The sequence below is a fragment of the Ruditapes philippinarum genome, unplaced genomic scaffold (genome assembly GCF_026571515.1).
Source record: "Ruditapes philippinarum isolate M1 unplaced genomic scaffold, ASM2657151v2 ctg5193_1_1_1_1, whole genome shotgun sequence".
Lineage (NCBI taxonomy): Eukaryota > Metazoa > Mollusca > Bivalvia > Venerida > Veneridae > Ruditapes > Ruditapes philippinarum.
Genome location: NW_026856420.1, coordinates 58,206 through 85,080, shown reverse-complemented (window position 1 = coordinate 85,080; position 26,875 = coordinate 58,206). Strand labels below are relative to the sequence as shown.

The following is a 26,875-nucleotide window of genomic DNA, read 5'->3' as shown; positions in this document are numbered from 1 at the left end:
AATTCTGAAATATATTTTAAAACAACTTTGGACTTGTAATATAATGTTGTGCACAAGAATCAGGCCTTCACCTCAAAGGTCAAGGTCACACTCTATGTCTCAAAGTAATGATATTGGTTGTAAAATAGATAGTTGTGTCTGATCTATGAATCTGTCATATATGGATTGATTTTTGAAATATTAATTTAGCATAAATGTCTGGCAACATTGAACTGATATGAACTATGCAAAACCAAAGGATCAAGTCTCAAAGGTCAAGTCTTGTCTTACGTATTATGCTTCTAAGCATATGTTTGTATTGCTTCTTAGTATACAGGTCTATTGTTCAGCATGTATTAGCACAAATTTCTACACATACACTTCTTGAATTCATGTTAATAATGTCACTTAATATGTTTACTATTTATTACGAACATATTTCATGGTAGAATGTATTTTGTAAATCATAAGTAGTCTGAATCTGTGATGGATTCTATTGGTCATCTAAACACAGATTGATGCCAGAAATAACAGGCTATAATAACAGACTAATGTGGTACTACCTTCCTCATTCCAAACGTCATTTAATTCAGTTCACCCAAAGAATCCTTATAGATTTTCATTGCCCCTAATTTCTATTTAACAAGCATATATAACAACGTGAACAAAGCTTCAATTCTCACAAGAAAGATAATCATTGTATTATGTAACAATAGGTGTATGAGTCTGGTTAATTAGTTTTGATTATTTGTGTATGTCTTTATTAATCTCAATAGTGAGACAAGATTTAAGTGCCTCAAATAACATAGAAAGTTAAATACAAATAACTACATTTGCGAGGCCCAGGCCCAATTCTCTAAACATTGTAAAGTTAATATATTTTTATAATGTTTCGGTGATTGTGCGTTAATCAGTAAATGATGCCTAATAGGCACACCTATTAATTCTTGATCCCAGAAAAGTAAATGTTCGATTGTCCCCTAATTTACACAGGAAAAAAGATCACATTAAAGAATCATTAGTTATTCAATACCCCAATATATAAAACAGTTGTAAATATAAAGCTGGTGTAAAAATAATTTAGCCCTTAATATTTACTTAATAAATATAATGTTGATGAAAACTTAATTAGAATTATGTGTCCTAGATGATGCACCTTTGTTTCACGGGCGCAATTCGTATGTGATACGAAAATAACCATGATTAAAATTTTCATTGAAATGGTGGGCAAACCATGAATCGCTCCCCCGCGGACTCTATTAGTGCCAACCCGCTTGTCCTGGATCCCTCTACGAAGAACTAACCCCATATCACGCGTTAACGGTGCTGATAGCTTTCAAGTGCCATTGTATTGTGTGTTAACTCTCGCTCTATTCATAGTCACAGTCTGAACTGCAAGTAAACTGAGACTCTATTAGATTCAGTGGCACTCGCAAAATTATAAAACCATTAAGACAGAAGGTGCACCATTTTAATTGTCATTGTACCTTGGCCGATTATTTTATTCCAAAATCTGTTAATGATTTGTTTTTCGCGACATCCATTGACGACAAAGCGAGACAGTTTACTCCGATGCTTAAATCATTCTTTCTGTCAGCTGGTGGATTGTCTATAACTGTCAGGCAGTACTACTAAGGTTCCTTGTTATCAATAATGTTCCTTACATTTTTTCCGTAAATTATTTCTACCAGAATTAAAGGACGAGGTGAGCTTTTAGTATATAATCCTTGGATATTAGTAGCTATGGTAAGGTCGAAAAAATACGATATGGTAAGTGCACTGTCAGGATAGTCCCTTTCATTTTCTTTATTGTATACACGTACATTAAGAATCACTATAATAAGTATAATAAACTTAATAGGTAATATGAATTCCAAAGATTAATTATCTGTGAGACTGTATAATATATCACTTGGAATATACACATTTTTTTTTGAAGTCTGATGATTGTAGGTCACTGACCAATAACTCTGTGCATAATTAAATCACAAAGTTTCATCTTTTTTGACAGGGAGGGGAATAGGTCCCTGGCCTTCCCTTTAAGTAAAGAGAAAACAAAATTGTATTTTCTGAAAAAGAAAAGAACAAACCCAATGTAAATTAAATTTTTGGGCAAAATTGCTTTATTTTAAAGTTTTTTCTTGTAAATTACTCCCTGCTACAGAAAGAGAAAAAGGCAACCTGTATTAGATATAGGATTATAAAATCTGTTAATTTTCCTAGGTTTAATAAGTCTTTTATTATCATAGTTTGTATTGTGTTCATGACTGTAAGCCATGTCTAATCTTCTTGGTTATTGATAATAATTCACCTATGGACCAGATTTAATCCTTATTGCAGATAGCATTTAAAGAGTTGTTATTAAGTATATTCCACTATTTCTGCTCTGTTATCCTCATCATGAAATTCATCTGATGATTTCTGAAAGTATTTGCCTTTTATCTTCAGTTATAACTGATTATTTTCTGTATTATAAAATCTATGATAGAATAAACAAGTGTCTGACAGCTTGGAAAGGAATCCTTTTCATTAGATTTTTTTTCCCTAATTGATAGCCCCCTTATTGTAAAGAGCATCGCTATATTAATGCTTTTATACCTAACATGGTATGAAAATTAAACTTCTATCATTCCACCCTATAGCCATCTCTGCGGATACTTCTTCTTTCCGTCCCTCTCCTCGCCTTTGTGAATGTTGTGTAAGAAGATCCGAAAGTTGTATGCATAAAAATATCTATAGCGACAACAGCGCATGAGGTCAGAGTACCTAGCATAGAATCAAACGAAGTCGCCAAAAGAATTTCTAACCGCAAACGAGATTAATATTCCTTCCATTGATTTCCAATGACAAAACTTAGCACCTATATTATAGATTCCTATATATTACAGCTCAAGATAATAATCTATTTGAAAGATACACTATGTATTGAACACTATAGAATTTGTTCGTAATTTTTGTTTATGTAAATTTTATATTATAATTAGATAATAGCTTCTTGAAATTTCTTATTTAAATCTGTGAAGTCTCCTAAATTTTTGAGAAGTTTAAAGCATTAAATATAATACTAGCTTTATGTTTTTTTGATAGCTATCTCTTCTGTAATTTTGTTGTTATGACCTGGCATACCTCTGGAAGAATACATTAGTTTTAGTAACTATGTACTTTAAACCTCATCTCCTTGTTCTAAACTTTTATGTGTAATGATTTATAACATAATAACGATTCAAGTATTGTGCTCCTCTGGCATTGTGACTAACTCAGGTATGCAGTAAATATAGATAAAAGATAATGTAATCATATACAGATGCAGTATTTAAGTACGAGTGTGGCGAATATGAAGAAATATTGACACTAAAGAGATTTATATCGAATGATGAAACACCTCTTTCTGTCCAGTATTTTAAAATATATTACATGATACGCTCACCTGGTGTTCAGCTATACATACTCGCATACATAAGTACAGTTTACTTCGGTACAACGGTCCAAAGATTGAACCGCGCAGTGACCGAGTTATATTAATTTTTGCTTAAGTGTAGCCGAAGGTCCGCGAGTTCGTAAACCCTCTTTCAGGCCCATCAGAACATATGGTCCTGACACCAAGATGGACCAACTTTCACCTGAAAATTTTAGCCACCTCTTAACAGAGTTCAAACTGCTATGAAAAATGCTTCAATACATAATCAAACTTGGCACAAATGTTGACTGGACCACTCGCCTTTGTAATGACATGCTCAGTCTTAAAATTTCCGTTACCATGGCAACGAGGAGACATCTCAAAATTGCCAAAAATCACTATTTGCCTCGATTTTTTTCCATTCAAAAATTTATTTCAAAGTGCTGCAAACTTCTCAAGGGATTGAGATAGAGTCAAAGGTTTTCAGTGTTGGTTACATCTTACCTTATGATCGACCTGGGGTCATTTTAAGCCTCTCACAAGTCCAAAGTTTTTCTTGGCGATGAGGGGGACTCTCCGCCCCCCCTTTAAACCCCCCAAACAGAAGGGGCACATCCCCCTTCTGGCAAGCCCCTGATGCTATCTTTTGGATGGGGGCGGCGCAGAAAAAGTTGCTCACTTTTTTTAGCAACAATTCTCAAACGAAAACATGTGTTTGGGGCCCAAATAGAACATTTTTACACTATTTCAGGCTTAAAAAAAGGGGGGGGGGGTCGAAAGTGCGTTGTTTCGCGTATATATGAGGTAAAGGGTTAAACAATTTTTTGACATAAGTGATAAAAAATAATGAGATATTTTTACAAGGTAATGAAAGTTAATAAACCATAACATTTACACAATTTCAGTAGTTAAAATTTAAAATATTACCTTATTGTTTTCTGTAGTCACAATATTAGCCTTTGTGAAGCAGTTACATGTTTCATTATTAACATATCCACCCCACTTTCCTTGACGTCTGAAAATTGGTGTGTGACCTCCATATATAGTGTCTGAAATAATAAGGACAATAAACATATGATTGTTGAAATCATTGAGCCAGAAGGATAGTTGCTTGTTATAGAGTAAGTATAGAATATATCAAACTAAGGAATGTGAGATATCAAGTTATTTTCAAGAATATAAAATGCATTTTGAATTCATATAATTATAAAATTTATTTCCAAGAAAGTTTAACCTAATTTTAATTTATTAATAAGCACAATAATAAAACGCATTTGTTAATTGATACAATTAATTACTTGAAACAATAATTCACATTGAGTGATAAACAATATAAAAGTAAATGGTAGAAAAGTTAATTCACTAGCTATAACAATCCAGTATATTTTCTTTGAAGGATTACCATTCTATGTTGTAAGATTGTTCTTTTCAGTCACATATAATAAAATCTTCATTTACATTTCAAGTCATTATAAGTAACATTAATATAACTCAATTAAGGTAACAGTAAGAGTACTGGCCTTGAAAATAACTTGTCCCCAACACAAATATAAATTGTATATACAGACAGACCAGCCTGTCTGATGACTGAACATCTAATAATGTTGATTTAGAAAAAACCTAATAATATATGGCTCCGAACTTACGATGAATAGCTTAAACTAGCAATGTACAGCTCTGAACCTATGAACTGCTATTATTTAGCTAAACTGTACATATCCAAAACTACCAATGAAGATCTCTGAACTAACAATAGACAGATAACAATAAACAATGTACAGCTACAAACTAATAATGAAAAGCTATGAACTAACAATGTACAGCTACAAACTGATAATGAACAGCTCTGAACTTACAATGAACATCTCTGAACTTACAATGAACAGGTCTGAACTAATAATGAACAGCTCTGAACTAAGAATGAACAGCTCTGAACATATGATGAACAGCTATGAACTAACAATGAACAGCTCTGAACTAATAATGAACAGCTCTGAACTTACAATGAACAGCTCTGAACTTTCAATGAACAGCTACAAACTAACAATGGACAGCTGTGAACTAACAATGAACAGCTCTGAACTTACAATGAACGGCTCTGAACTAACAATGAACAGCTCTGAACTAACAATGAACAGCTCTGAACTAACAATAAACAGCTCAGAACTAATAATGAACAGTTCTGAACTTACAATGAACAGGTCTGAACTAGTAATGAACAGCTCTGAACTAAGAATGAACAGCTCTGAAAATAAACAATGAACAGCTCTGAACTAACAATGAACAGCTCTGAACTTCCAATGAACAGCTCTGAACTAACAATGAACAACTCTGAACTAACAATGAACAGGTCTGAACTAAGAATGAACAACTCTGAACTAAGAATGAACAGCTCTGAAAATAAACAATGAACAGCTCTGAACTAACAATGAACAGCTCTGAACTTCCAATGAACAGCTCAGAACTAATAATGAACAGCTCTGAACTTCCAATGAACAGGTCTGAACTAAGAATGAACAACTCTGAACTTATAATGAACAGCTCTAAACTAAGAATGAACAGCTCTAAAAATAAACAATGAACAGCTCTGAACTAAGAATGAACAGCTCTAAAAATAAACAATGAACAGCTCTGAACTTCCAATGATCAGCTCTGAACTTCCAATGAACAGCTCTGAACTAACAATAAACAGCTCAGAACTAACAATGAACAGCTCTGAACTTCCAATGATCAGCTCTGAACTTACAATGAACAGCTCTGAACTAACAATGAACAGTTTTTAACTTTCAATGAACAGCTCTGAACTAACTAGAAATGTGTCCATAGGACACGGATGCCCCCACACGCCACTGTTCTGTCAATCTTATGACTCTAGGTCAAATATTTTTTGGACTACATGTGCCACAAGTTGAAAACTAAAAATCAACAAAGGGCCATAATTCTGTTAAATTTGGTCGCAGCAAAAAAGTCCTTCCTTTACTACCATCTACACATTAAGGTTGTTAATCCCTGGAAGTTTAAGCAAAATCTGCAATCCGGTTTAAGAGGAGTTGCGTTCACAAAATTCTCTACATAGTAAATAATGAAAAAATCAAAAAAGGGCCATAATTCTGTTAAATTTAATTGCAGCAAAAATTCCTTTCTTTACTACCCTCTACACATTAAGGTTGTTTCATCCCTGGAAGTTTAAGCAAAATCTGCCATCCGAGTTCTAAGAGGAGTTGCATTCACAAAATTTCTACATAGTATATAGTGAAAAAGTTCAAAAAAAAAAGGGCCATAATTCTTGTAAAATTTGGCGCAGCAAAAATTCCTTCCTCTCCTACCATTATACCTGAAGGTTGTTCATCCCTGTAAGTTTTAAGCAAAATCTGCCATCCGGTTTAAGAGGAGTTGCTTTCACCAAAATTTCTACATAGTATAGAGTGAAAAAACTCAACAAAGGGCCATAATTCTGTTAATTTGGTCGCAGCAAAAAATTCCTTCCTTTACTACCATCTACACATTAAGGTTGTTCATCCCTGTAAGTTTTAAGCAAAATCTGCCATCCGGTTTAAGAGGAGTTGCGTATCTAGTGAAAAAATCAGCAAAGGGCCATAATTCTGTAAAATTTGGTCGCAGCAAAAATTCCTTCCTTTACTACCATCTACACATTAAGGTTGTTCATCCCTGTAAGTTTAAGCAAAATCTGCCATCCGGTTTAAGAGGAGTTGCGTTCACAAGATTTCGGGACGTACGGACTGACGGACGGACTGACAGATGGACGGACGGACGGACAAGTGCAACGCTATATGCTCCCACATTGTGGGGGCATAAAAATGAACAACTCTGGACTAACAATGAACCACTCTGAACTTGCAATGAACAGTTATTAACTTACAATGAACAGCTCGAAACTTATTAACAAGCTCTTAACTCACAATGAACAGCTCTGAAATAACAATGATCAGCTCTGAACTTGACAGCTCTGAACTAGAACAACTCTGGACTAACAATGAACAACTCTGGACTAACAATGAACAGCTGTGGACTTTCAATGAACAGCTTTTAACTAACAATGAACAGCTCTTAACTTACAATGTACAGCTACAAACTAACAATGAACAGCTCTGAACTAACAATGAACAGCTCTGAACTAACAATGTACAGCTACAAACTAACAAAGAACAGCTTTGAACTAACAATGAACAGCTCTGAACTAACAATGTACAGCTACAAACTAACAAAGAACAGCTTTGAACTAACAATGTACAGCTACAAACTAACAATGATCAGCTCCAAATTCAAGGACAGAACTATGCCACACCATGCTTGATGAATTTCCTCCAGCCACTAGAATTAACTTTATGGTTAGTCAAACAATCCTTATTGAGTTTTATAAGGATCTATGAATTATAGCACTATAATATACAATATGACAGATTGTACTACAGCCATTGATAGTGATATGATACATGTTCTAACAATGATATATTGAAGTAATATGTTATATATAAACTCTTATAATGTATGGGATACTGACTCAAGTCTGAAGTTTAATATATGGATTATGATGCATGGACTCTAGGTGGCAATACACTGGCTGATGCATTTCATATAAGTCATTATTACTCATTATTGTAAATTAGTATCAGAAATTGCCTTAAGTCTTTGAGAGATCTTTTGATTTACAGCTGTAACTGCACTTTCAGCAATAGTACACCTAACAGCAAGTTGAAATGGTTATGGTTAATCTTGTAACAAGATGAAATGGCTTAACTTGTGATCTTGTTTCAAAATGAAATGGCTTAACTTGTGATCTTGTTGCAAGATGAAATGGTTACGGTTGATCTTGTTGATAGATGAAATGGCTTAATGTGAACTTGTTGCAAGATCATGAAATGGCTTAACTTGTGATCTTGTTGCAAGATGAAATGGTTACAGTTGATATTGTTACAAGATAAAACAAGATTTATAGTGATCAGTATCAAACTATTGTGCTTTTTTTCTGGTATTGAAGTCAGTTTGTATTTCTGAGGACAGTAACATCCCATAGAAATTTATTGTGTTAGGGACAAGTCGTGGTAGCTGTCAGAAGTCTGGTTATATGATTTATTTGTTATTTATGGTCAGATAGGTTTATGTTTATGACATTAGCGTAATAAACGGCCATAATCATTATAAATGACCAACTGATTGGTGACTTACAGTGTACATGTAATTGATGCTGTCATATACCTTAACTTAATTGATTCTGTCAGTTGCATGGTACAGGGGCTTGGTAAACTAATATATTATAATACTCTATGTGTCTTTAGATTGAAATAAACAATTTGTTATGTCATGGTAAATTGTTCATTATTGCACATTGTACAATTAAAAATGATATAATAATGCACATAATGTCATTTCGACTCCAGTTGGCTATTTTTCCTTTGGCTTGTCATTACTATTAGAATGCAGAATTGTTTAAAATGTTGTTAAATATTTTCAGTCCATCTGGAGTTATTTTTGAATGTTTTCAAGGGAAACTACTCTTTACTAGCATGTGGAAGAAAAGTATCAGATTTGTTCTGGCAAGTTACTTCCCTTTGAAATTTGATTCTACACTGACCTGTATAATTTACAATATAGTAATTAATTCATGTTTTATTTAAACATATATTTTTAAAACCATCATGAAAGTATCACTCTCCTCAAGTTTCATTTATAAAAAATAGTATTAACTAACAAAGAACAGGAAATATTTAGTCTTTGCTATTTCCGTCATGCGATGTTACATTTTGTAGACATGAATTTTAATGAAGCTGTCACAAGGTACAATATGCCTGAGACTCTTTAACTTCACGTAAATGTACTTTTTGCCCAAGGCTTTTTGCAGGTTGTTGAAAATACAAGTATTTGAAGTTTTGTTATGCTGGCTTAAGTTGAGTAACACAAAAGTTCCCCTTGTGATGAAATGATTTTAAAATTATTCTATTTGAATTTTGATTTTACATTATAATTAAACAAAAATGTTTTTATATGAAAAATTGTAAATTTTAAACCTTACCATGCTTAAATGGACTTGTCCATCTTTTAATTTGGATAAAACCATTTATCATTTTAGGTAAAATTTGAAAATATTTATTAACTGAATACTCACAGTGGCGACCATGATCTAATGGCAGGGATGTGACTGCTGATCATGGTCTGAACTGAATGTATGCATAGAATCTGAAAGAAGAACATTTGCTTAATCTTAACATTGTTGACTTTCTACATATTTAATGGACTAGTACTGTTAATGAATATGAAACTGTCTTTTGTCAGGGCCCATGATTCATGAATTTTGGTGCTTAAGATAGGCAGCATTCCCCCCTTAAAATATTATATATTTTTTCTGCCTTTACCTGCAAAAAAACTGACTGGAAGATTCTACTTCTTACAGGACTGGTACAGGTACTGGTCCAGTGGAAATATTAGGGGTTATGATATTTATGCAGCCATTAGTATTAGAGCCTCTTGGACTGGACTGCATGGAGGGTTCAGGCTGGCCTGGTTCTACACTATAGTGCCTTAATTTTAAGACAATACATTATGGCTTCAAGCATTCAAATGATAAACGGAGAAACTTGAATACTAATGATTTCAAGCAACTATTACAAAGCAGCCATTTTTCTACTGTAATAAATGTCTTGATGTTTGAATTAATTTACATATGACATTATGGTATATCCTTTCATTTATCATTAATTCATTTTTGTCATATGAATAAATAATTACCATATAGGTATTGTATGACAAATTATTTTTTATAAGAATAAATTTTCCCTCTAGCTGTAACTTGTAAGCAGTTTTAGCTCACCTGTGCACACAGTAATCAGAGGGGAGCTTTTATGATTGCATGATGTGTCTTTCCTTATCCAAAGTTTCTTTAAAGAACATCTCCTTAAAAACCACAAAGTGGATATGGCCAGAATTTCACAGGAATGATCCTTTGGTGGCTCTCTACTAAAGGTACATAAACAGTTCCACTCTGATGGATAGGTAGGTTACAAGAGTTAAAAAATGCCTTAAAAAAATGACATTATTAAAAATCTTCTTCTCAGAAACTGCAATACTTTTAGCTTAGATAGTTTACATAACATCACCTTAAGGCATCTACAAAAGTTGTATACTAGTTAATCAAAACTGATTAAAATCGGCTCTATTTATAGATCTGACCGTGACCAAATACAAAGTCATTTCTGGTGACCTTTCACACAGCCAATCTTCGGTGAGCTTTCATAATTTTGAAAGAGATGCGGTTTCTAATTTTAACTCTGGGAAAACCAATACTGCATGAGTAGGTAATTTTCACGATTTCGAGAACAAACATGGCGTCCATTTATCAGATTGGTAATTTGGCAAAACAACCTTGCCCATTAAAAATGGACTATTATTTAAAGTTAATTTGTTAAAAATTACTTCAAACATTTTTTTTCTAATAAAAATCAACAGTTTGTTTAATTTCCACAGATAACAGTATTTTGATACTTCTAATAATGCCTATCTGTAAAAAACGGTTTGATTGCATGGCTAAAAATAGCTTTCTGACAGGAAATTTGAATAATAAAGAAGGCGAAGGTCGTCATCAGATCTACAAGAAATAAGTAGATCTGAACTTTAGTCAGATTGTGTAAATCATGCCTTATAGTCTAAAATATTATCACCCTGGGGGTTTCCCTGGCATCAAGCATCAGCTTATGGTCCTCTATAAATTTTAAACAAATCCTTCCCAATGGGTCAAAACTGATCCCAAACAGGGGAGTGGGGTGTAACTTAGTTTATTTAGACTTAATTATACAGGAAAACACACAATGCACAGAACTTAGATTTTTGGCAAGTAGCATTTCATAGTAGACCTTTAAAATATTTCATAAATTTATGATGCAGCTGGAGTTTTAAAATAGCTCACCTTATTTTGACCTTTTTTAGTGATTTTCTTGAGGTGAGTGACCTAGGGCAATCATGGTTCTCTTGTTTACATTGTTATAACATTTAGTTACATTTAAGTAAGATTGAGTTTTGCATCTTAACACTGAATGTTTGGTGTGGCATGTCATGGTGTGCAATGCAGGGCTGCATTATTGTAGTGCAAAGAAAGAAAGAGTGAATGGAAAAAAAAATGAAAAAAAGGAAGAAAAAGTATAATTTGTTAAAGGATTTGGAAAGAATGATCAAAAAGACTAGTCCTGCTGTAGTCCAATGTTATTATTAAGGGTTATTTTTAAGCTGTCAGTTTTGAACAAATTAGTGAATGAATGAGTATAAAACAAGCAAGTAGATAAATATATAAATAGTTGAAATCTACTGCTTGAACTCACTAGTTATTATGTGTCAGTGACACCAGTGTTGTTGACAATATCAACTTATTATCAGTAAGTAAGACAAATTTATGACAGAAAAGTCAAAGGGCATTTACTAACCTCTTAACCTCAAATGTTGATCACCTGGTTTATCTAATATGCATTGAACTTGTTTACTACTAGTAACTACTAGTATGTTCTTCATGTTACCTCCTTCCTTCACTTTGGGTCCTGAATCAGGATCCAATGCTGGCATTTGGCACATTGAATTCATATTTGAAATTTGGTACTTCTGTAACTGTTACTGTTCTTTTGTTCTGAAGTTTTGTACTGCAGGTTTTTCTCTGCTGGTGCATTTTGGGAAGCATGTTTTTAACTTTGTCTATTCGTCTAGGAAACCCAGATACCATATACAAGTCTAAAGATGATTAGAAGTACCTTTTGTCCTCAGATGACATAGCCCGTAGGCCGTTAGTCAATGCTTGTGTATATTTTGTCAGCTGGTGCATGTCTGAAAGTATAAAGAAATATAGAATTTTAAATTTTGAGCAGTGTTTTAATTACAGGAAAGCAACTTTAGAATAAAAATGTACTTTCTAACTTTTCCATGCCTTGAAGTTGTCCCTAGTTATGTCAGAAAATACAGAGAAATATACAATTTCAAAATTTTTGAGCAATGAAAATGTTTGGGCAATAAAAATGTAACTTCTACCATTCCCACGAAGGTCATAATTATTGAAGTTGTCCCTTGTCTTGACAATAACAGCAGTTAAAGCTATACAGTATGTTCCTTTCTTTTTCCCTCCTGGTATTTTTATACCAGTATTAAGTAAATAAGGAAGCACTAAATTCCTTGCAGGGAAATAAACCTATTGTTCAATTTACTTGTCTGGACAATCATGTATGAAGCTTTTGTACAGTCGTAAAACTAATGTTTTTGCCCTACAGAAGCCTTGATTAAGTATATAATATTAAAGAGAAAGTTATAATTGAACAGATTGGTTTACATTTTGTGTACATGTAGACATAGTCTATTAGTTATTATATTGGTGCCCAGTAAGTAGAACATTCACAAACCCTTAGTCTGCTAGTGGCAACTGATTCTACCCATGTGACCAGTGCTGACCAAGATCGTGCCATTTAGCTTTTCAGTCATGCAGTTTATAGTTTTTAATTTTCTAGAAAAGAAAATGTAAGTTTTTTTTATATAGACTGAAAGATGGGCAATTCATTTAAACAATTTAGCATAGTATGGGTCACCATCATATATAGAGGGGAAGAACCCAATTGGCTCCTTATAAAGTAAATATTGGCTAGTCACCTTCAAAAGGACATGGCCTTTTGTGCCAGAATTATTGCTGACAATCCCCTTTTAGTACCAGAAATAATTTGAAGCCTTCAGGGTTTTATGTGCAACAAATCGTCTTCCTTCATGATAGTAGCCATGAAGTCATCATTATGATATGATCTAAATATTAGTAAATAATGTGGCTTCTTTTGCTGTTTCTTAAGAATAGGAAAGAGTAATAGAGTAAAGATCCCAGCAGATCATATTGTTTTCTTGGTATACATTCAAATATAAGAAACATATTATAGAACTAGTATTAGCCTTTGGTGTTTAATATATAATATTTTTCAGTTTCGGTTGAATTTATTCCATAGAGAATTGTTGCTTTCTTAGGTTAATTCCGTGGCCTGTCAGATGTTGGCTCTCCGTGGAGAAATAAAGACATATTTGTCTATAATAGTATACATTGTGAAGGATGTGTTCCGTATCAATTTTGATATCTGGTGTATGGTAGGGTCACTATTTTTGCTTCAAAATGTAGTTTTCCTGTCACTCATTCACTGTAGGTTTGTTTAATACATATTGACATTTAATATGATTTGTTTCTGTTTCCTGCAGATCTGTCTTATTTCCTTAGAGGCTTAAGATACAATTAGAAAATTTTAGAGTGGTGTTCATTTGAAGTCGTATCTGGATTAGGTTAGAAAGTCATTTTCACGCTGGCCTTTAATTGTCACCTTAGTTCAGTAACAGAAAAAGTCTTAATTTTAATAGGAGTTTATTAGTTATTGCACTAAGATGACAGAATATGTGTTCTTTATTAGCTGAAGAAAATGTGGGACTTTAACCCATAGCCTCAGTACTTGTGGCAACTGAATCTACCCATGCTCAGTAAGATGCCACCAATGCAGATCAGGATCAGCTGGCACAATTGTGCCGTCTGATCATGGTCTCCACTATTTGCTATTTAATCTCTAATTTTGAATTTTTCCCTGAAAATGATGAATGGTTTTGTCTAGATTTTATGGCCCCCAAAAATGGAAGTTAAATTGCATCTTGTTCTAATTAATGGCAAAACAATTGAAATTTGTCCTTTAATGACTCTGAAATTTTCAAGGACAGGGAAGAAATTGTGCCTTTTTAAATTCTCAGAAATATCTTTAATCAACTTTTATCTTTAATGAATTATGGTGTTTTATGTATTCATGATTCATGCTGTATAGGGTAATTATACATTTACAATATACCTGTATTTAAAGAAAAAAGAATCAGAATACATAATATTTTGTCTTGCCATGATTTTTTTTAAATTGTCCAAATTCATCTGAAATCATTCAAAAGCAGGAAACTTGTTCAGCCAGATTTTTAAAGAGTATATGTGACTGAAATAATTTGATACAAGCATTGTTCTTTTAAAAGTTAATACAGATGAAGTTAATACAGATGAAACAACCTATCTTCAAAAGGGCTATTGTAACTGATTTTAGCTCAGTTCACAAAACCTCATATCCCAAATGGGTTTAATAAAGTTGATTGAAAGCTGCATGCTCTTTGCCAAGTGTTGTTGGGAGTATCCATGATTTATGGGGAAAGCTTTTAAAATATTATTTGAATTACTTCTTGAGGCACAAGTTTCCCTTGGGCATTTTACCGGATTACTTTGAAACTTCAAACAAGTTACTGAAAACTGACAATATTTTACCATACTTTTTGTTGATTTTTTTTTTAAATCACTTATTGTAGAAAAGTGTCATTTGTAAAAGTCTCACCCTAAATGAGTTATTGATCAATGGCCAGGGCTTTTACTAATCATATCTACCCCAAATCTACATAGGGGGAGGTGAGATTGGTGCTAATGCTCAGACAGGACTCCATAGTGCCACAAAATTGTGATTGCTCCATATAGAAACGTGACTGTTCCAAATAAAAACATGATTGCTCCATATAAAAACATGATTGCTCTATCATATAAAAACATGATTGCTCCATATAAAAACATGATTGCTCCAAATAAAAACATGATTGCTCCATATAAAAATGTTAAAAATGTGATTGGTCAATATGAAATATAATTGCTCTATTATGTGACCTTTGTTTTACTGATGAATTTTTGAATGAAAGATTTAAATGTAAAGTTAATTACAAATGCATTTTTTCCAATGGATTCTGCTTTTGTAAAGAAATCTTTAGAGATAAAGGAAAGTTGTTTTTGAAAAAAATAACTCAATTGTTTAGTTGATCAACATATTTTTTTGCTGCATCCTTTTATTTTTTTTCTTGTTCTTCGAAAACATTCATGTTTGAAAAAAAAGTCAAAGGAGCATTATATTCTGTGATGCCAATAAAGCAATTATAAGATTCAACATGTGCTATATCTGCCTCACACCTGTTGGTAATTATTGAGATTTGAAGGGCTAGTCATTGAATTAATTCAAATTTACATTTTACCTGAAATTTTACATTTTGTGATGGAGTAAAATGATGAAAACAAATGCTGTGTGGGGTAGGATTTGATCCAGTATGTTTGACCATTTAGAAATTGTTGTAAGTGTGTTTTTATTCTATTTTAATTATAATTATAAGCATGTGAACCTGAAGTTCTCTGAAAATTTTACACATTATTTTGTTTGTTCTTAATAACATGACTTTTATTTTAAAGATCATAATTTATGATATTTAAAAGTTTTGTAAATTCATGTCACATGACTGTGGTATATTTGCACATGTCAATTGAACCCATCTTTCACCCTGGGTATCAGCTAGGACTCTGACTTATTTTATTATCAAACCTCCATTGGTCCAACTAATTAAAGGATGTTTAAGTCCAACTAATCATTCTAGGCATTGAGGTATTGTGCTATTTTGCATGATGGACATTGTCTTCCCCCTCTACTGATGGCTATAAGCCCTATGGGGATGGTCAGTTTGTATAAGGACTGCTGAATACATTATCACAGTATTAGCTGAATGTGGTCATTGCCACAGTTTTGACTGTACCTCAACTGTATCATTATGAAAATTTAAAGTCAGTTTTGTACATGGTTGAACCTTTTCTGAAGTTTAGCAACAAACAGGGGTTCATCTGCTATGAAAAGTGCTAAAATCTTAAATTCAAATAACAGGTAAATATTAAAAAATGAAATGAATGAAAGCCCAAAGGATTAGGGATATTAAGAAACTATAGTGTAACACTACAATATTGAAACATATTCAAGGGTTTCCTAGGAGAAACAAGAGTATAGCAAATTGGCTTACCTTTGAAGCTTGCTGGCCAGATCTGATATATGTAAATATGTAGTGATTTCACAAAGGAAAATTTTTGAAATTATGATAAACTAATTGAAAATAGGCCAATACACTTTTTAGTGTTATGATAAGGAATTTTGTATAATTTGTGGCCCATTTCTTATTGCAGATTATATTACAAGGTTACTTTAAAACTGTGTGTAAAAAAATACTTTAAATTAGTTATTTAAGTACAAATATACTTTCAATATTATGCTATTGTATATTAGAAAAAAAGCTATTACCTGAATACTTGATGAATTAACTTGTGTCTGAACAGTATGTTGTGTTAATTGTGATTAGAGACAATTTAAAGGAAATAAAAAAGAAATATTTATATTCACTTTAGATAATTATAATCTGGACTATTAGTTTATATTACACTGTAAAAAGTTTGATATTTAAGGAATATCAAATGACATTTTGACATTTTATGATCATTACTTGTACAGGTATATAAATTTTGTAACATAATTCATTCAGTGTGGACTGTGCAGATAGAATGTCAAATGATCACTTGGAGAGGTTATGTTTGGGTGTTCAGGACTTTTGAAGGTGTTAAATAATGAACCAAAAAAATGTAATCTGCCAACTGCTGAAAATTGACGGATTGATATTGTCATTTAGGAAATGGCAACAAAAATGATGACCATGCTGTATGGTCAATGAATAATTTTGGCCTTTAATTGGTCAATGAATAATTTTGGCCTTTAATTGGTGATAATTACTAGCTGTTAAACTAAACTGGAAGTGAGTTTCCTTTGGACAGCAGCTAAAAGTGGTAAAATGATAAAGTTCTGAGTTAATGCTTTTCAATTCCGTCACTTTGGTTACTTTGGGTCACATGTAATTTACATCATGTCACAATGTCTTTTGATGGTTTAATGATGCTTATTAAAATGATAACAAGATTTGTTAAGTGGTCAAGCAACTTCAACATTCCAGGGCAAATGCTTTAGCCAAAGCATTATAGTCTCAGAACATTGTTTTTTTTAAAAATAATTACATAGTACAGATTTTTATAGCATCAACCATATTTATTATGGATAGATAATCAATTTTAGGGTTTGTTGGCACTAAATATAAATTGACTCTGAATATTTAAGGTTGTTGTAATAAAGTTTGGTTTTAATAAGTTATTTATTAAATTTGTCTGTGAAATTTTCAAGACCTTGACTGTGGACATTCAATTATTTCAAGCATTATTAAAAGTCGATAGATGTTCAATTATTTCAAGCATAAGGTCCATAGATGTTCAATTATTGCAAGCATAAAGCCCATAGATGTGTTGTATAGACATGTCCTAATCAAGTATAATATAGTGTATTTTTTATCTGAATGATGTTATTTTTATGCTAATAAAGGAGATATTAATTTAATAATATTACCCTTAGGCTGCTGTCTGTTCATTTGCAATTTCTGTCTCTGACTGGATAAGTAAAACATAAATTTACTCAATGAACTTTTATGAACATGAGTTTTACATATTAAGAGTCTGTCTCAGTGCCTTATGAAATTTTTTGTATTTATATATACAACCATACAATGACAATTTTCAACATTTTATGTAGTTTTGTGCAGATGCTAGTATTGTCACCTTAGTACAGTGATGGGTTTACTCCTTATATCATTTCATTAGAAGTTAAACCATTACTGAATCAAGGTGAAGATATTTATTTACTTCTTTCAGTAGAGTTATGGCCCTTTATATTTTAAAGCTTTCAAAAATTTTGATTCAAAGCTTATAATATGATAATTATGTTTTAAATGCTTTTTTCTGTGCCATTGCAGAACATGTTAACAGTTTTGTTAAAAAAAACAAAACAAATGTCAATGGGTATTGAGACAAATTGAAACTGATTGATTTTATAATGCCCAGAGGTTGCCCAAGAATTTTGTATTGATAATTTATGACATTTGCTAGAACAAAGATAGATTTTTTATAATACACCAGGAAATCATTTGAATTCATTTAACCCTTTGCTTAGTAGTTGTTTGTGAAATGGACATGGCCTACTTTTAACTAATTGAAACATCTTTTGACTTTTTAATTATGTTTTATTCTGAACTTTTACTTTTAAATCATTTAGGAGACATCAATATTACTTGTGATTTTGGAAATTGTACCAGGATTCTTGTTTGTTTTCCTGTCTTGTCTTTATATTCTTTTAACAATCTTCAATAATTATGTATCTGTCACAATAATTCCCGTTTTTCTTGACAAGTTTGTCTGCCATTTTTATATAAAATCTGCCAATATGATTAAAATAGATAGTTATAAAGACATAGCAACTAGCTTACAAGACTTCATACTGTTGCCTAATCTGTGAAAAGACTGCATGATCACCTGTCAATGTGTCAGAACAAATACTGTCCATAAAAATTAATATTGATTGTTTGCCATAATGTTGCTCTTATTCATAAAATAGTATTATTAATTAATTTGTTATTACGTTGGTCTGGAACAATACTGTCCATAATGTTTTAAGTACAATTTAAAGCAGCCTGGCATTCTCATCATAAGATAATAATAATTAGAAATCTGCCAATGTGAGTTGAATTGTGAGTTCAAGCAGCACGCCTCCAGATTAATGCTTATTTTCATGAAAATTTTGTAAATGTGTTTAAAAGTATTATTTAGTGAAAAAACCAAAAGGAACAAATTAACACATTATCAATGGCACTAACAACCCACGTAAATTAGTAAAAAGAGGACAAAATACGCAAAAATAGCCCTTACTGCGTTAGTAATGCAGTGGAAATATAGTTATAAATACTGAAAAATCAGTCATTTATCGCACATTACATGTATATTATTACTTGAATCTTGAATATCTTTACTTGTCCTAAAATCTTAGTAAATTTTTCCTCAAGTTTGATGACATTGAAATATTTTCGCTCATCTGGAGGCATGCAGCTTTAAAGTGTCAATTAACACAAACTTTTAGCTTGTCTACAATAAAAATCTTTGTTTAAAAAAATATTATTTACTGAAATATTGTTTCACTTTTTAAATAAAAGGAGCAAATTTTATTATAACATGTACAAATATTTCATAATTTGAAGATCTTATAACAAACAGACATCTTCATCTATGTCAATTTGTCTAGAACCTTGCTGTTCATAAATGTTATTATAATTGTTTATTTTGAATTCCATGATTTTGTCTCATGTTTTTGTATATTGTAATGCAAACTGGGATATATATTCAATAAAACTTGAAACTTGTTCTCAAAGGACTTTGTCCATAACAATGACAATGATTAATTACTTTATTTTTCTAGACTTTTCATAGAAAAATATTGATAAATTAATTGTATTCTATCCAATGATTTAAAAAGAATATTGATTATTTACCAGATTGTTAGACTAGAGTCATGCTGTTGTAAAAACAATATTGATTATTTACCAAATTGTTCTAGAGTCATGCTGTTGTAAAAACAATATTGATTATTGTTCTAGAGTCATGCTGTTGTAAAAACAATATTGATTATTTACCAGATTGTTCTAGAGTCATGCTGTTGTAGAAACAATATTGATTATTTACCAGATTGTTCAGAACCAGGCTGTTGTAAAAACAATATTGATTATTTACCAGATTGTTCTAGAGTCATGCTGTTGTAAAAACAAAATTCATTATTTACCAGATTGTTCTAGAGGCATGCTGTTGTAGAAACAATATTGATTATTTACCAGATTGTTCTAGCGTCATGCTGTTGTAAAAACAATATTGATTATTTACCAAATTGTTCTAGAGTCATGCTGTTGTAAAAACAATATTGATTATTTACCAAATTGTTCTAGAGTCATGCTGTTGTAAAAACAATATTGATTATTTACCAAATTGTTCTATAGGCATGCTGTTGTAAAAACAATATTGATTATTTACCAGATTGTTCTAGAGTCATGCTGTTGTAGAAACAATATTGATTATTTACCAGATTGTTCAGAACCAGGCTGTTGTAAAAACAATATTGATTATTTACCAAATTGTTCTATAGGCATGCTGTTGTAAAAACAATATTGATTATTTACTAATTGTATTATATCCAATGATTTAAAAAGAATATTGATTATTTACCAGATTGTTAGACTATAGTCATGCTGTTGTAAAAACAATATTGATTATTTACCAAATTGTTCTAGAGTCATGCTGTTGTAAAAACAATATTGATTATTTACCAGATTGTTCTAGAGTCATGCTGTTGTAAAAACAATATTGATTATTTACCAAATTGTTCTATAGGCATGCTGTTGTAAAAACAATATTGATTATTTACCAGATTGTTCTAGAGTCATGCTGTTGTAAAAACAATATTGATTATTTACCAGATTGTTCTAGAGTCATGCTGTTGTAAAAACAATATTGATTATTTACCAGATTGTTCTAGAGTCATGCTGTTGTAAAAACAATATTGATTATTTACCAGATTGTTCTAGAGTCATGCTGTTGTAAAAACAATATTGATTATTTACCAGATTGTTCTAGAGTCATGCTGTTGTAAAAACAATATTGATTATTTACCAGATTGTTCTAGAGTCATGCTGTTGTAAAAACAATATTGATTATTTACCAGATTGTTCTAGAGTCATGCTGTTGTAAAAACAATATTGATTATTTACCAGATTGTTCTAGAGTCATGCTGTTACAAATATGACAAGCTTCATTCTATGATATAAAACCAGCCAAATTTTTTGAGTTTTGAGATATGACTAATATATAACCATAGTCTCCTTGCAAAAAACGTTTTCATAGAACTATTACTGTCTGTAAAACAAATATTGATTATTTACCATAATATACTCATATCTCAATCATTTTCTCCCTGCTTTCAGTCTCCCTGGTGACATTGGAAGTTAAAAAATCATATTGTAAATACACTATACAAACATTTGGCTGGCTTTGATCATTTAATTTGTACATTCAGACTTTGATATTTATCTTTTTAAGCAAATAATAACAGTAATATTCCTTTTATCTTCCCATTACAACATACACTAAATTAGAGACAGCCTGATAGAGTCAGTATATCATTATATCATTATACAGTAGCAGATTGTTACAGTGAAACCTTTTATGACCACCTCTTGTAATTAGAACAGTTGCAAGAGTTATAGGGGGTTTTTGTTTTTATTCTCGTCAAACAAGTGTCTGTATACCTGTATTTAAAGACCTCTTATTCTAGAGGAAACTGTAAGATTGTTGTGATATATCACGTTCTTTTATAATGTTATCTTGTTTAGATGTTTAAAAACTTTTTATTTTGAACCAAACTTGAACCGAACTCCAACTCGGCAGCATAAACAAAAGTAGAAACTGTGCACTGGCATTACTTGAATTTCTTTATCAAAGCTAAGCTGGTGTTCAGAATTGTCAAATACTGCAACAGGAGTAAGAGATTAATTAAATTGTAAATTTTAACAACTCTAACTTTAGAGATATTCAACAGTTATATATTGATCAAGTTCATGAGAAATTACAGTTTGCTATTGGATGCAGTGAAATATCACAGGGAAAAGTCTTTAATTATTTAAATTCATTACGTTTTGTTGGCATTAAGTGAGTTCTAACTAAGATACAGTGGTAGTGCATTTATCATCCTTATAAAACTGATTTTGTTATTCCGTTTCATTGAATGTAAAACATTTAGAATGGAATAATAGAATCAGGCAACCTAAAGGGAGATAAAGTTTATGACTAGAAAAATTAAAGGGAAGTAAGTAGGTAAACATCATTAAAAAATAACAGCTTAACATGCTTTAGAGGTAAAGAAGCCTAAAACATAAAATTTGAAATTCTTATATAGATCAAGTGTTGTACTTAAAATTGAAAAATCTGCAAAGGATAATATAGCAATAAATAATGCTCTAAATTAAATAAAATATTGATTTTTATATGATTCTTAGCCCTATTTGAGTGAAAAGCATCGCAATGCCAGGTTGTTTCCTCCAAGGGTCAAGATCAAACAAAGTCATGCAAATATTAAAAAGTCCATTTTCTATATCCACTCCATAACATATATACCATCTGGAAAGTTGTAAAATTATTTGGCACAAATGTTCACCACCATGACATGGTGTGCAGAGCACATCATCTAGGTTGCTACTTCCAAGGTTAAAAACATACATAGAGATAAAATGTTCTGATCCACAAGTGAACTTTTTGACTTCTTGGATGATTTGGACCTGCGAATCACCAGTCACCATTACTTGATATGCTTACGATGTGCATAGTGCTGCAAAGTGCAAGATGTGCATACTGCTGCACAGTGCAAGATGTGCTTAGCGCTGCACAGTGCAAGATGTGCTTAGTGCTGCACAGTGCAAAATGTGCATAGTGCTGCACAGTGCAAGATGTGCATAGTGCAAGATCTGCATAGCCTTACACAGTGCAAGATGTGCTAAGCGCTGCACAGTTCAAGATGTGCTTAGCGCCGCACAGTTCAAGATGTGCTTAGCACAGCACAGTGGAAAATGTGCAGAGCCCTGCACACTGCAAGATGTGCTTAGCCCTGCACAGTGCAAGATGTGCATAGTGCTGCACAGTGCAAGATGTGCTTAGTTATGCACAGTTCAAGATGTGCTTAGCGTTGCACATTGGAAAATGTGCAGCAAGATGTAGCGCTGCACAGTGCAAGATGTGCTTAGGGCTGCACAGTGGAAAATGTGCAGAGCCCTGCACAGTGCAAGATGTGCTAAGCGCTGCACAATGCAAGATGTGCTTAGCGCTGCACAGTTCAATATGTGCTTAGGGCTGCACAGTGCAAGATGTGCTTAGGGCTGCACAGTGCAAGATGTGCTTAGGGCTGCACAGTTCAAGATGTGCATAGTGCAAGATCTGCTTAGCGCTGCACAGTTCAAGATGTGCTTAGGGCTGCACAGTGCAAGATGTGCTTAGGGCTGCACAGTGCAAGATGTGCTTAGGGCTGCACAGTGCAAGATGTGCATAGTGCTGCACAGTGCAAGATGTGCTTAGTTATGCACAGTGCAAGATGTGCTTAGCGCTGCACAGTTCAAGATGTGCTTAGGGCTGCACAGTTCAAGATGTGCTTAGGGCTGCACAGTGCAAGATGTGCTTAGGTCTGCACAGTGCAAGATGTGCTTAGCGCTGCACAGTTCAAGATGTTCTTAGGGCTGCACAGTGCAAGATGTGCTTAGGGCTGCACAGTGCAAGATGTGCTTAGGGCTGCACAATGCAAGATGTGCTTTAGGGCTGCACAGTTCAAGATGTGCTTAGGGCTGCACAGTGCAAGATGTGCTAAGCGCTGCACAATGCAAGATGTGCTTAGCGCTGCACAGTTCAAGATGTGCTTAGGGCTGCACAGTTCAAGATGTGCTTAGGGCTGCACAGTGCAAGATGTGCTTAGGGCTGCACAGTTCAAGATGTGCTTAGGGCTGCACAGTTCAAGATGTGCTTAGGGCTGCACAGTTCAAGATGTGCTTAGGGCTGCACAGTGCAAGATGTGCTTAGGGCTGCACAGTGCAAGATGTGCTTAGGCCTGCACAGTTCAAGATGTGCTTAGGGCTGCACAGTTCAAGATGTGCTTAGGGCTGCACAGTGCAAGATGTGCTTAGGGCTGCACAGTGCAAGATGTGCTTAGGGCTGCACAGTGGAAAATATGCAGAGCCCTGCACAGTGCAAGATTTTGCTGACAATGCAAGATGTGCTTAGCGCCGCACAGCACAACAGCTGGGTTATTCGTTAAGGTCAAGATCTGTGTAAGGTTAAGAAATTCACATTTATCTCTTGCAGCAGTAGATATAGCAGTCCCATAGACTGCCTTGCTTTTATTTTAAATGTAATAGTTACTGTAACATGCATGTTCAGTGTTTTATTCTGCCAAAATCTCTGAGGAGAAATTTTTTGTACGAAAAAAGGAAAAGAACCATGAGAAAAATAGCTGAATGATTGTTAAATTTGGCCCCCTAGAAAAATTGCCAGAGAATGAGTGTCCTTACGGAGTGTCATCAATAAAAATAATAATTTCTCTCCTAATATATTGTAAAGGTTTCAGATCGGCAGTCTTATGTGAAATGAAAAAGTCTAGACTTTTGTAAGGAACGTCTGTATCTTTGGATTCCCAGAACAGATTATTCTATGATTCTGTTTTGTTAGTTAATGCTACATTTTGATAAAAAAAAAATGGTAGAAAATTATGGCTGTAGGAGATGTCCTTTCACAAATTATATGTCTAAACTAGCCATTTGTGTGCTCATTGTCCATCACTGATAGATAACAGTGTCCTCCCTTGTGAAAATTCCGTACAAAATCTGTGTAAATTTACTGTAATTGACATTCTGATTTCATTTTTTGGGTCATTTTTTTCATTCTCCAAAAGATCTAAGATAAAAATTGACATTTGTTCGGAGCCTTATAATTGGTGTGTTCTCTTGTAATGGAGCAGCGGTAGAGTTAAATACAACTGAAAAACAGCTCTGTATTTGGATTATTATGTATGATATTGTGCAATTTTTTTTCTTCTTGTTAAGAATATTTTTTTTTACTTATAGATACATGTAATATGTGAAATGCTGATTGAATCACTCCCAAACTGCTTTAGGTTAAAAAAAATAGATTTGGATATATATTTAATTTATAATAATTCCAAACAAGAATGAAATAATACTAAAATAAATTACATAAATGTGCATTAGGCTTATACATGCATTGATGGATATAATTATAAGCAATTTCCTGCAAATTGGAATTATGGAAATCATTTGTGTTATTATGTGATAATTATAATGATAAATTAAATATCTATAATAAAAAAAAAATTATATTAAAACTTTTTTTTATGAATTTAAAAAAAATGAACAAAGTGTGATGGAATAGTGCAAAATATGATACAATTAATGTAAATGAAAATGAAAATGTTTGACCTACCTGAATAAGTTCAGTCCTTATACATTGGAGTTTGAACATTGCAGTTTGAAATATATATATTTGTACTGGTGACTTTGATGTCCAGTGTCTGTCACTTTATCATGTAGCAATTGCCAGAAATTTCTCCTCATAATTCTCCATTATTTCATTCTTTAACTGCATAAGATAGCCTGTAATAAAAATGTTAAAGTCACTCACAAAAAGAGTATCAATAATATTTTCACTGCTAGTAACGGCTTGGTAGAGAAATGATCGCTTTTGTATTCCATTTACTACAATAATTATTGTAGTAAAGTACGGTAATTGTGTTCCGTTAATAGCCAATAGAACTTATCTAATCTTTTACATTGTTTCAAAGTCCCCAATATTTTTGAGTCTTTTATCATACCAAACATACATAGTGTGGTTGCTTAGAGGTTATAGCCTAAGGCTCGAGGATTGATATATTTACTTGTGCATAGATTAGTTATGACCTCAGATATATAATGTTAAACTTTCTTACCGCATTTATATGTAACACTCCAAATGAGCATTGTGTTAAATAGTGTCGAGTGAAATTTAAAACGAAAAGAAACAAAAGACGAAAGAAAATCAATGTTTGTTGTGAATTATATTAAAACCTATTCTGTCGTTTAAATTAAAGAACAAAGTAGTATCCTTGTGAAGTGAAACAGTGATAGTTTGGATATTATATTTCGTTGACGTTTTAATTTATGGTATACTTGCTTTGAAAATGTTTTTATGCGAGTGACAAGTAGCTGGGAGTGATCTATCTGTCACAGTCCACCTATCAGGATTTAGTATAACTTTATTAGGTGTTTTAAATCTTGTAAGGTTGTGTTTGACATCTTAACACAGTGACTGTCATTGACAGTCATAGAATATTTGACAAGCTGGCTTCCGCTAAGACACCAGGTTTAGAGACTGTGTACGAGACCTCGCCAGATTTAAACAAACGGAGTAGCAGTTCAGCAGCAATGTCTTCCTCCTCGAATTTACAAATGCAGCCTATGCTCTCTAGAGGGCGAAGACCCTCCGCGGCTGTGGTGGAAGCCGACTTCGCAGCTCTACGGGCAGGCAAGGTAAAAAGTTTAAATCTTGTATTGATTTTTTTTGGATTGACTGATTTAATGCAGGCAGACACAGAGGCAAAATAGAAAAAAGTACATGTAGTTTAATAGTTGTAATGATTTTTTTCTTGACATAATATTATATATAATGACAAGGTAACACAAATGTTAAAAAAAGTTTTATTGAACTTTTTTTGTTACTTCTTTGAGAGGAAGGACATCTATTATTGATCTTTCTATAATGATATTTTGACTGATTGATAACAGGATAGTTTTCATTGATTTTTTTTAACTGATTGATCATTGTTGATTTTTATGATATTGATTGACAGCTTGTTGAATCATGCTGTTTTTCTTAATAATTTGATATTATAAAGTTAAATTATTGGCACTTTTTTAATTTTTTTAATTCTTTTTTAAAATTCATGTGCATGTAGTAAATGAGTAAAGTTTTGTTTAAGAATTTAATAGATAGACTTTGATCTACTGCTGCTGAAATTCATTTTTAATCATTATGAACTTTAATGTCAAATTGTCTAGGGGCATTACTACATGTATTAAGCAACCAATAGCCCTGTTAGCCCACAGACTAGATGATATATTAGTAGCTTTAGTCAATGACACTTTGTCAGTTTGATATATAGTTTGTTTTACACAGTA

The 26,875-nt window shown here is 32.6% G+C and overlaps 1 long non-coding RNA gene across 2 annotated transcripts in view; it reads right to left on the bottom strand.

The window, feature by feature from the left end:
* Positions 1-12,113: 12,113 nt before the first annotated feature.
* LOC132746476 (uncharacterized) overlaps positions 12,114-26,875 on the bottom strand; it is a 51,327-nt gene continuing 36,565 nt past the window's right edge. The window contains exons 1-3 of one of the 2 annotated variants that reach the window (XR_009627985.1): positions 25,648-25,784; positions 25,146-25,315; positions 12,114-12,196 (exon numbers count right to left, since the gene is read on the bottom strand). This is a non-coding gene — a long non-coding RNA (uncharacterized LOC132746476). Of the gene's footprint in view, positions 12,197-25,145; positions 25,316-25,647; positions 25,785-26,875 lie in introns of those variants that run through there. The other variant, XR_009627984.1, reaches the window with a different exon arrangement.